Source organism: Pholcus phalangioides, unplaced genomic scaffold, assembly GCF_987345545.1.
Source record: "Pholcus phalangioides strain wild (caught in Gottingen) unplaced genomic scaffold, Ppha-v1.0 ptg000024l_1, whole genome shotgun sequence".
Lineage (NCBI taxonomy): Eukaryota > Metazoa > Arthropoda > Arachnida > Araneae > Pholcidae > Pholcus > Pholcus phalangioides.
In genome coordinates this window covers 23,562,187-23,575,186 of record NW_028301616.1, presented here as the reverse complement: position 1 = coordinate 23,575,186, position 13,000 = coordinate 23,562,187, and the positions used below count along the sequence as shown (strand labels likewise).

General features: G+C 36.9%; 1 protein-coding gene across 1 annotated transcript in view; it reads left to right on the top strand.

The window, feature by feature from the left end:
- LOC149069023 (uncharacterized) overlaps positions 1-13,000 on the top strand; it is an 89,118-nt gene that overhangs the window by 37,977 nt on the left and 38,141 nt on the right. The gene's annotated exons all lie outside the window — the stretch shown is intronic.

The following is a 13,000-nucleotide window of genomic DNA, read 5'->3' as shown; positions in this document are numbered from 1 at the left end:
GTTATTGTGATCGACCTGTGTGTGTGTGTGTGTGTGTGTGTGCGTGCGTGCGTGCGTGTGTGTGTGTGGTGTAAGTGTTTGTTTCGCTTGACACGTCCGGATCCCACTAACTTTCGAAACTTGCACCTTCGGTCTTCCGGGTCACAGCTAAGGAGGAGAAGGACGTAATATCAAATTTTAGGGTTCTAATTATGCAATACACAGGATGTCCCATAAATCTGGACTGATTTAAAAGTAAAAACTCAACGAATTGACCGAGGGCCGTATTCACCGGCATGGTTTAACCTGTAGATACAATTTTTGAATAAGAGATCAACATAGATTGGTTAAAAACCTGAATTTAACAAATCCGTGTTGATTTCTTATCAAGAAAATTGTGACTATAGTTTAAATCATGTATGTGAATACCACTCTACACGGGTTTGAGTCGAGTCGGATTTTTTTTTTTTGCCAGAAGAAAGAAATTAGTTAAGAAATACTAACCCCGGCAAACATAGTTCGCCATACGGGGTTCACCGAAGGAAGTATTTATTTTCTCCACCAAGAAAAAATTACATTTTACCCCAGGGAGCAACCATTAACAACTCGCGAGCAGCAATTTAGTGTCCCTGGGGTTTATAATAATTACTTGACTTAAGTATTATATTTTTTACATTGTAATTATCACACTGTAGATATACATTCACATATCATCATATGAGTCCAACAATCATTTGATGTTTCGACATTAAAAAGGGAAGAAAAAAAAACTATACACATCGGGTCAGCTGAAATGTGCAAAAGCAAATCAGTCCGTCAACCACCCAACCCTCCACGAGATCTGTGATACAAGTCATATTTCATTCAATTTATGCATTATATTTTCGTAAAAAAAACAGTATATGACATAAATTGAAAAAAAAAAGAAAAGAAATTGTAGTACATATTATTAAAATTCACAGTATAAAAAACTCAGCAACACAAAAGGTTCAACTGAGAACATTACATTTAAAAAATGGTATATGGTAATCCAGTCTAAATCAGCAAATCCTTTTCGTATTCATCGAATGCACTTATATTAACAAATTACAAATATTCAAATAACTTTCCAATAATGTCTATATATTTAAACAAATATATCATAATATGTATTCATTTAAATCATTGATGGCAGGGGAGTAGCCAGAAATTTCGTGGGGGGGGACCACTTTCATTTCGGGGGGGGGGGAACCAAAGTGATAGAACATTAGATTTGCCATATTTTTCCCTTTTTTCGGTCATTTTCTATTTTCTCACGTTTCGGGGGGGGGGGACCAGAACCCCCAAGTCCCCCCCCCCCACTACGCCCTTGATTGATGGTGATGTATATAATATTCCACGCGCGTTTTTACACGATGGATTTTAAGAAATTAGCTATTTTCTTATTTTTCACAAATGTTAAGATTTTTATGTTGTGATCGCTGAAATTGCATTATTTTCCGTCTTTGTCCCATGCTTCACATCTATATACTATATGTTGAGCGTCGCTAGCCTCCTTCTTGCAGAAGATACATAATGAGTCTTGTCCGTGGAACCTTGCCTCATAGATTCCCAGTGCCCCATGTTGAGTTAACAATTGGTTGATGTAGAAGTCTCCATAGATGTTGGTTGTTTTTACCTTCGGCATTATTGAGTGTGTAAATCTTCCTTTTGTAGTTGAGTTCCACAGCCTCTGCCATTCATCCTGTATATTTTTTATGGCATTTTTAAGTTGTATTTTTAGTGATTTTAGTTTTAATGTCAATTTGTTCCTTTTTTGTTGCCTCTTTAGCTTCATTATCCACATAGTCATTTCTTTTATTATTATTATGCGCTTTGATCCATGAAATTTGATATTATTTATCGTAGCCAGATTTTGTATTGTACGATGAATTTCGTTATCATTGTTAGGGTTCGCTAGCGCTTGTAGTGCCGATTTTGAATCACTAAAAATGTGCACATTTTGAAGGTGATTTTCATGAGTATATTGCACTGCCTGTGATATCGCTGTAATTTCGGCTCTGAATACAGTGCTATGATCACTAACCCTTGTTAGTTGCTCCTTTTCAATCTGTGTGGTTTTTATAATGCGAATAATCACAGTCAACCCTGTTTTCAATCTTTGATCCATCTGTGTAAATTGAACTTACCAATAGTGTCCTTTTGATCATTATTTCAGTCGATCTTCTTTTTCTCCCACGGTAGCTTATCTTCTTCTATGTGCTCAGTTTTAACAATATTTTGATTAATGCATATTTGTTCTCCAAGTTTAAGCAATTTGCAACGTTTCAGCAGGTTTTGAAGCGTAATATCTATATGGGTGGTATCCCAGTAAATACATTCAATGCTCCATTAAAAACTAATCACATAGCATTTTGAAATTACAATTAAAGCTTTCCTCTGGAAAGAAATTAATTTGTCATCCTGAGTTCTTGTATGTGTGTACCAGATTTCGTACCCATATATTACCATTTTCTCCAAACATTCCAAATAAATTTTTTTAAGAACTTCAGCTTTGACACCCCAAGTGGCCCTTGAACTTTGAACAATTTCTTGCGTCTTTTGGCCCTTTTGTTCTTAATGTAGATGGTCAATCCATGAGAAGTTTCTATTGATAACTACGCCTAAGTATTTGAATTTTGTTACATATTTTAGTTTTTTTATTCATCTTTATGGATGGGATAGTTGGTATTTTCCCCCTTTTCTATTATCGTAAATAGACATTTTTGAAGATTAAATTTCAAGCCAAATCTGTCCGCCCATCTTGCAAGCTCCTTAAGGATGTTCTTTGGTTGTTATTATGATCAAGAAGTCATCAGCAAACCCTTGTATTACTATGCCCTTAGATGTGGCCTTTACCAAAATCCTCTATAATCATAGAGAGTTCTCTTCTTGCCCTCCATATATACTCCATATCCAAATCTCCCTCTATCTTCACAAATGTCGAATATTGTTTATGATATGGGAAGAAATATCTATTTTTTACGTCATTCATCTCTGCTACATCACACACTTCTTTACGATCTGAGTTCATAACCTTCTGATGAATTTCCTGTTTTCTTTCTTCATTGATCATGACTTTATACCTTCTCCCATATAGATTTTCCTTATTTGTATTTTGCAGGTATTTTTTGAAGGAGTCTTTCTTTGCTTTCTCGATTGCACGTTTGTATATGTTATACTGTTTCTTATATAAAATTTCCATCTTTTCCCTCTCTTCTTGCCCTTGTATTTTTTGCGTTCTCCTTCTGCATGCTCTCATTTTACTTCTTTGTTCTTGCAATTGTGCATTCCACCATGGTTCAGTTTTGTCTCTATTAATTACCTTCAGGCTAGAATTCTTACACATTATAATAAGTTCTTTTTGGAAGTTATTCACATAGTTCTCGATGCCTATTTGTCTAATGCTGTCTATATCATCTTTTTGTAGAAAGTTTCTCAAGCTCTCTTTCAACTTCATTATATTAACATTCTTAGCGTACTAAAGTTCAAATCCTGTCTCGATTTTTTTCTGTTTTCTTGATTTCTTCGTATTTGTATGTGATGAGTTTGTGATCACTAATGGTACATTCATCGTGCACCTTCCAATCTCGAATCTTCTCTAATCCTCCCCTTGTTATTGTGAGATCAATCCATGATTGTCCTCCGATGCAGAAAAATGTTGGAACATCTTTGTTGTTGTTAACACAGTCCATATTATTAGTCAATAAGAAGTTTTCTACCTTGTCACCACTTTCATTCTTTGGATACGGTCTCCATATTTTGCTATGAGCATTTAAATCACTATTTATAATAATAATTCCATTGCCATATTTATTGCACACATTTTCGAGTTGTAATAGATGTTCCTCTATGTCTTGCGATGGAGAACAATATTTGGATATGTATATAATCTTAGTTTTATCAGTCTCTATCTTTGCAGCAACAATATTTTTTCCTGGTTTCTAATTTTATCAAATTCAGTCGTTTGTTTGTCATGGCTACTGCTGCTTTAGGTTCTTCATTGGCAATTATCCTCCATTTCATAGGAATCCCCATAACTTTTCCTTCGAAGACATATGGTTCATTAAGGTTGAGGATGTCAATTTCTTTTTCCGTGGCGGTTTGTCCAAGTAAAGATGCCGCATAGTACGAGTGGTACAAGTTTATATGACCACACTGTATCGTTTCCATATTCATTTTTTCTAAATTTTTGATGCGTTTGAATATTTTATTCCAAGCTAAAACCACTCTTAGTCTTAGAAATATTTTTTATTGTTGAAAACTCTTGTTATGACGATCCCTCCCTCTTTTATAGGTCTATAAAACGTATGTAAGTCATTAGATGTATCCGTTTTTTGAAATATAAACTGCATTTTTGTTGTTTACATACATTTTGCATTGTTTTGTCTGTCTTTCCACTCATTTTCATCATCTACCATTCCATCGCCTTTCATATTACTTCCAGAGTTGGTTCTTCTTGTATTATACCCCCATGCTTTTCCATCCATTTCCTTCACTTTCGTTCCAGTTTGTTGTTCGCTCATATCTGTTGTTATTTCCTTGCTGATAATCATACCATTCTGTTCTTCCATATGTATTCGCATATCCTCTTCTGGGGTTGTATATTTGATAATTTCTATTCCTTGGTAAACGTATGCTCTGCTTTCTTCTATTGAGTCTTGGACTCCATACATATATAGTATTTCTCCAAAATTCGTCTCGTAAAATCTTTTGTCTAATTTCTTCTTTTTCCTTCTCATTCTGGCAGTAAATTAATATTTCATTATTTATTTCCTGTAATCTTACTGCATTTTCCTTTGTTATTTGTTCGGTGATACTCCTCATCTTTTGCTGAAATGTGCCAGTTCTATCTTTCTTATTAGGATATAAATATAATTGATGGTGTTTCGATGACTGTTTCATAAAATTTTCCGCTCCATCTTTGCTGTTGTGACTCTGCGACTCTATGTTTTTCAGTATTTATTTTATTTTTACGTGCGAGTGTTCCTTATTCTTCTTTTTTGTCATTACCTCTTCAAATGCTGTTTCAACTTCATTTGGAGAAGTTCACGCTACCCTTTTTAGTGATGTCTCTGCAATTTGTTTTCTTTCATTACTGTGTGCTGAAATTATACCCCTTTCGTCATAGTTGATTTCTTCTATTAATCTTTTCGTAGAGTATGGAATCTTCTATTTCTGTTTCGTTCTCCGCTTGGTTTTCATTCGTTCCAGAAATATTTATTTGCATTGTAATATCTGTTTGCACCATTTTATTCAATTAATTTTGCACTTGTTTGGTGATTGTATTTTTTGACGTTGTTTGTGACTGGTAGATCTCCGCTGACTTAATAGTCTTGATGCCATAGGCTTTTAGTGTATCTAGTTTCTTTCCGTGATCTTTTTCTTCTTTCGGTTCTGATTCTTACTTTCGCGTTCCGTTGATTTTGTTTTAGTAGGTGCATCTTTGTCACCCGGCATTTTAGGATTCTTTAGGAAAGAATTCCTGAGAATCTTTTTAGATCCAAGTCACATGAATCAGCACCTTGATTTTCTGACCTTGTGTTGTTTTCATCTCCTGATGTGGTGTGGGGCTCATTTTCTTCACGAATCCGACACTACAGCAGAATCCATGGCGGAAAGTTTTCTTTTAATGAAAGAACAGCTCATTGAACTCAAGGTAACAAATTTTGAGCATTCAATTGATCTCTGGCTCACTGAGCTATGTACCTCTAGCATATTACTGTTGACATTTCTATCTGCATTGAAATTGTGATCAATTTCATTAGATTGCTCACCGCAAGATATGTTGGGCTCTGTAATATTACGTATGGTAGAATTGAAGGAAGCGCCTGCTTGAGATGGCACAGAGATAGACGTGATGGTGGTAGGAGCTGGTGTTGTGTTCACTGTTGTTTTCTTTGCAGCAGTAGAGCACATTATTCGTATCCTGCGGCTTCGTCTTCTCAATGTAGACACGTCACAAGTGATGAAAGAAGGATAGTTCTCCTGTATTTCTTTGGTATCTGTAGAATTGTAATCAATGTGTTGATACGTGCGACCAAAGAAGACTGTGTTTACTAACGTCCTCTGTTCGGTTGTGTTCACATAAAACACCAGTTTCTGGATTGATGCATGTAATAAGAATATTTACATTACATTTTTTTTGAAGAAAAAATTATGTTGTAAGTTATCATTTTAATGAAATTTATTGTAGTTGTGAGTTCAATCATAGTAAAATTTGATGTAGTCAAAAATATCGGTATAATTTATTTTTATTTTGTTGTGATCGACAAATATTACGTTTTGAAGCGGTTTAAGTTTCGATTTTGTGTGTCAAAATAGTTTTTGTTTTTAGCGACATCTCTCGTTGACTTTGAATATCATTTTCTGATTTCGCACGTATAAATTTTGGCCGTATTTTTTCGATTTATAACGTTTATTTTATCCGAGAAAATCAATTTCTCGATAATTTACATTAATAATTCATTATTTCATCAAGTATTGCTCACTTAGAAAAGGAATCGGATACAGTGAAATATCGGTTAATACGATATTTCTTCTGCTTTCATAAGCCAGAACCACTGGCAAAAAAATTTGATGACCTTAGTAATGTACGGTAAAACCCCTCTTTTGCGGACACTCGCGGGGCAAAAAAAAAATTGTCCGTAAGAGAGGGGCGATCGTATCAGAGGGATTTCCTGTATTAATTGTATTACATATGTAGTATTAATAGAAACTGAAATGGTTCTTTATTTATGAATGAAATTCTGACATTATGAAATGCGTTTAGAGCGGTATTCACCGGCATGGTTTAAACTATAGTCACGATTTTTTTGAAGAAATCTAAATGGATTAGTTAAATTAAGTTTTTTAACCAATCTATGATCTCTTATCCAAAAATTGTGATTGCAATTTATACCATGTCGTTGAATACGGCCCTGAAAGTCATGAAAATACATAATTATTGCATAGATACGAAATTAAAATTACAAAAGAAATATTATATACAAAGTTTACATTCTGAATTAACATCTTTTGGGAAAACTCATTAGTCACAGTTTGGTGAGTTTTCCTGAGTATTTCAACTCCTTCAAAATCAATTTTACGCTTAAAGACTAAATTAGTGACTTTCCGTCATTGCGTTTACGGGAAAATGTATTTAATCAATGCGTTGAATTCATTTGCAAGAGCACGAACTCCAATTTTACTTTTTTCACTGTATTTGAGACATCAATTTTTTTTTCTTTGTGATAGCGAGCTACGATTATACTAGGTCCATATTTAAACAGTGGGAAATAATGTAAAATATAGAAAAAAAATCAGCAACACATAATTTCAGATTCTAAACTGACATCAAAGGTGCCAAACATTAACGAATTTCAAGCCAAAATAACCAATTGATCAAATATTTATACTTTTTACTGCCATCTAGTGAGCATAATTCGAACCTAAATTGCAACTATCGGTGTCCGTACAGGGGGTTTAGTCCCATAGAACGAATGATAAAAATGGTGTCCGTGACCACATCTGAGGTTGACCGTTAAACAGGGGTTCGAAATACATTATTTAATTAGGTTTTCGCCGGGATATTTTTATTCATCTAAGGGGTGAAAACGTTAAGAGATTTTTTACTGTTTATATACATAAACATACACTGGTGTAAGAAATTAAGAGAATTTGCAGAGTTGGTCGATTATCTCTAGAACTAATGTACCGATTTTAATGAAATTCGATATGTACATACATTGATACAATACAAAACAAATAACCATTCAATAATTGTAATACACACGCATGATCGTGCGTAACACTCGTTGGAGTCGGAAGGTATGAAACAGCGGTTGCAGAATAAACAAAAAAAATGGGTTAATAGGGGGTATGGTCCCCTCTTACAGATATACAGGTCTCGCAGCGTGATTTCATACTTGAAATAAGGCAGTTTATCATTTCCTGCGGCAATTGGTCCCACTCGTTCAGCAACGCTGTTTTCATTCCCTGGATGGTTCCCGGAGTGGGGTTGCGAGTTGCAATTGCGATCCCCAGACATGCTCTATAGGGTTAAGGTCTGGAGATCTGGCTGGCCAATCCATCCGGCGAATATCCTCACTCTCTAGAAAATCGTCGAGCAGAAGAGCTCTATGTGGCCTCGCGTTATCGTCCATTAAAATGAACTCAGGGCCAACTGCACCCCTGAAAAGGCGAACATAGGGCTCCAAGACCTCATCCCTATACCTCACACCAGTCACAGTGCCTCTTTCAAAGACATGGAGAGGTGTGCGACCATCCAACATGATGCTTACCCAGACCATTAAACCTCCTCCGCCATAATGGTCGATTTCGCGGACATTGGAGGGTAGGTAGCGGGTCCCTGGTTCTCTCCATATGAACGAACGGCGAGAATCGGTGCTTAGGATGAACCGGGACTCATCAGTGAAGAGAACGGTCGCCCATTGATCCATACTCCAATCTCTATGCTCTCTGCACCATGATAAACGGATTCTCCTGTCCGTAGAAGTGAGCGGGACGCAAACAGCAGGTCTTCTTGCAAACAACCCTCTCTCATGAAGTCTTTTGGAAACAGTCATCCTTGATACACGGGTTCCTGTGGCTGCATACAAGTCACGAGAGAGCTGAGAAGCTGTAGCACTCCTGTTACGCCTCGCTATAATCGACAAATGGCGATCTTCTCTGGCCGTCGTGGCTCTTGGACGACCTCGCCCAGGCTTTCTCTCGATGGATCCGGTATCCTGGAACTGTTTCCATAAGTTACATACGACGCTGGGCGTTAAATTGAACTCTCTACAAATCTGGACTTGAGATTGGTCTGCTTCTAGCCTCCCCACAATTCGCCACCTCATTCCATCATTTAAACATTGGTGGTTACTCATTTTTACTGTTACCATTTGAAATTAATCGATTTGCTGCAAAATAACACCAAGAAATTCGCCGAGGGGTGCTAGCGAACGAAATGCGTCTTAACTTACGTGCTTTTATATAGCCTATTTCTCTACTGGCTTCGCCTACACACACACGTGTACACTTACGTATTTGACGTACAAGATTGGCATTTTTGTCTAGAAGCAGTGGTTTTACATTCAGTTCAGTTCTTTTCATGAAATTTGATAAAATATGCAAATTCTCTTAATTTATTTCCCCAGTGTACTATTATACTTCTTTATATACAATATTATACTCTACTCCCTCTATATTCCCAATCTTTAACGCTGATACTTTCAGAATGATGAGAAGCACTGATTTGATGTCTACTTGAATGATTTTCCAAAAAAGACTTCTCACCGCTTTTCTTTCGCCGTCATTGTATACACTGGATTCCGCTTATAACGTTTCCACTGTACGTTTTCTCGCTTAGTACGACTTATTTTGGTGGTCCCAACTTCAACTAAAGCCGGATCGACTGTTTTCTTTCTTTTTTTTTAGTCTCGCGATATTTTCCGGTTCGTGATTACGACCTAATTTGGAATCGTAAATTTCTTGTACTATTTTCATTGGTGCGGACTTTCTATTTTTTACTATTTTTTCAAGTATTTTCTATACTTTAGTTCTATTTCCACGCCGATTATTACATTCTGTCATTAAAACGGTAAATTCAGTGAGTGCAGTCAATTTTTAGCCAGTTTTCGGACCCTTAATATCATAGCTTCTTTACTAACTTTTCTCCTTTTTTTTACATTAATTAAAAATATATTTTTTAATTGATTGGCAATATTAGCAGGCAAAAGGGTATTATTTTCAATACCCTTTTGCTTGCCAATCTTGACCATTTTTAGCACCTGAATTCCGGGCTCTATAAATAAGTAATGTAGTGAATAACATTTTTTCGGTTTTCCAACCTCGACGGGTGAATGCGAGCTGTTCTTCTATTCGAAAAAAGTCTCTCTGCAGAGAGCAGGCAACACGACACTGACATAACATGAAAATTTTTAGCACTTGCCATTTTCACTTCAAAATGTGAAAGTCAGATGGCAGTCTGTAAGGTTCAGGAGAAGAGAGTGGGAAGAGAAAGCCCGGGAGAAACAGGAGTCGCGAGAGAAAGAGAAGAGAACGAATGGAGGCATTCGAAAAAGTGAGTTGTGGTGTGAAAATTTGTACCGAAGAGACAGGACGGTTTCGTTGGAGATGTTGGACAATAAATGAAGTAAAGTGTCGTTTTCTTCTTTTGGGAGTCTAGAACCTAGTTATTTCGTCCTGAAATCGTAGTACGGGTCCAGCCGAGGACCTACGACCGATAAGAAGTCGGGGGAAAGTTTACTCAGTCCCAGTGTAACATGAAAACATAAATACGTTTTGCTACGCATATCACACACATAACACGTTCCTGCGTGTGACCAATTCGTTAGATATTCTGCAGAGGAACGTGTACGAGCTTTATGTAGGGTCAAGTAGTTGTATTCATACTAAACTTCTTATAAACCCTTTTAACTTTTAAAAAAATGATTTTTTAAAGACACTTTCAATTACAGAAAGAAGGTTCAAATAACTTAACCATTTTAGATTTACGATTTGATTTTTTTTCGTCAAAGATCACATATGTAACTAAACGAAACGAAAAGTCTTCATTTTATTTTTGTCTTTTAACTTCCAGTTAGAAAGTTGTTGCTCTATCTTTCCTGAGCACCCTATCTCTGTCCGAAATGAATAAATGAACAAAATTCCATGTTTGCAAGTAAGTTATTCGCCGAGATATTGCTCATTGGAAGTCAATTAAGGGTGATTATCGGAATTTAGAAAAATTTATAAACTGCGCAAAAGAATGTTTCGAACTTTTTCTGAAGTTTGTATCTAAAAATATTACGCTGTTCTTCAAATCAAATCTATAGACTTTCTGGATATTATGCGTGCCGAGGTGAACTTGGGACAAAAAAAAGTTCTTCGCCAGCAATCGAACCCAGAACTTCTTGGTTACCTGCCAATTTATATAATTTTGTAACCTTGAATATTTATATGAGCTCATGGTTATATTTGTACCCAATACTACCTTCATAGTAATGTTTATGTGCATTACCAATAGTATAAAAAAGGGAAATGTTTGTAAAGTAAATAATATATGCGTGTAATTCAAGTGTGAATGCCCAGCACTGTCAACGGAGGCTCTGTTTGGTAATTCCCGTCGCAGTGCAGGCTCTGTGTGTATTCTGTGTGTATATACATTGCATATTCTGTAACAGGAAAGGCAAACAAAACTGCTCAGCACTGTGGACGGAGGCTTTGTTTCTTCGTTTCCCGTCACAGTCGAGGCGCTGTATATATGTAATTTGTATACATTGTGTATTTAGACCATTCTCAAATCTCTTCCGCTTCAACATGCCAGCTTCTTTTTATTTTTTCTTGCCCACAAGTCTTTTCCACACTTCTTTCGAAATCCCAGGCTGTGGTCTCCGGCCCTTATGTGCCACTGGGTGCACGTGCAATTCTTCTCCCTAGTCATTTGATTCAGTCATCCATTTTTGTCAAATGCCTTGCTTGCACGTTGCATCGAGTTGATGGCTGTCTTCATGGGGAGAACGACGCGAGTGATTCGAAACGTGCGAGTACGGGGCAAGGGGTGCCACCGCTATAAATCTTTGCTAATTTTTTCCGACACAACTCTGCCTCTTTTGAGGTAACGGAAGTAAGGTGCTTTGCATCAGTCCGGATTTGTGAGCGCGGTTCTATCTATCTATCTATCTATCTACCATGGAGACGAGATCTTTTTCCCATTAAACAACGCATGTGTCTACTCAGGAAGTCACGCTGATATGCGTCATTGAAGTGGGAAAGGATATCTCCTTCTCGTGGTATAATGGCCAGTGCGCTCGCACGATTAGCAAGATTCCCGGTTGAGAAAACGGAATTTTTTTTTTCTCCCCAAGTTCTCCTCGGTATAAAGTCTACTGATTTGATGTATTGCTAAAAAAGGGCCGAAAAAAATCATTATCCATCTCTATGAGCTGTTCATTTCCTAATTTCCAGTGATTTTTTTTAGCTCATACATATATTTCGGCTATTATTGCATTCATAAACGTGGAATTATTATTTTCCCATTTCGTAAGGCTTCTCAATAGTGACCGAGAAAACTTTCTACTAATATCGGGAATTACAGGACAGGACGACGAAAAGAAAAATTAATTTTTTATTTCGGTAAATATAAGGTTCATGGTAAAATAAATGTCATGTCTAAAATGGAAAAGTTAAGTGGATTGTTTTTCTAATTCAAAGTGTCTGTAAGCTCATTGATTGCAAAGCTAAAGAGGGCGGAGAGGGTGTTTCAGAAATTGGCTCTCCTAATTTCAGTTACAAATTAGTTAAAACTTTTTTTAACAGATGACACCACAGTCTTTTAAACAGTGGCTGATGTTTGTCCTTCGCAAACATGGTCCAAATCACATTATGATGTATTCGAAATGGTCGCTTTGCCCGCAAGGACAAGACAAAAGTGAAGAGTGGAGTTTAAAACCCACTTTCCGCAACCCATAAGCGGGGATAGATGTGGAAGTCTGGGGGGGGGGCACGGTCATTATTGCTGGGGGGGGGGCACGATGATGATGATGTGAATTCATATATGCATATATACATTAGATCAGTCGACTTCACCTTTGAAGCTGGGGGAGGGGGCAATGCCCCTATGCCCCCTCGTATCTTCGCACATGTCGTTGCCACTACTGCTTAACCACGCACGCACCTGGTACACATTCCAATACGAAATTTCAAACGAATCGGGAAATGGTGTGTGTGTGGTCCCAACCCCAACGTATTTATATTGTCGGAGATGTGCTTCTTCGTGTTTTTCATCGTGCTGTCATTTTTTCTTCAATATTTTGAACTGAAGATGGTAAACTTTTAAATTTTCATGTTATATTAGTATCGCGCTGAAGTCTGTCCACACCGTTACTGCAATGGATGCATGTGCCTCACAGACTGTTCAAGCTGATACAGCGTTTGAGGATTCATGTGCCTATTAATTAGAAATTCCGTAAAGGAATGTGTACGAGGTGCATGTACGGTTAAATAGCAGTAGTTCGCT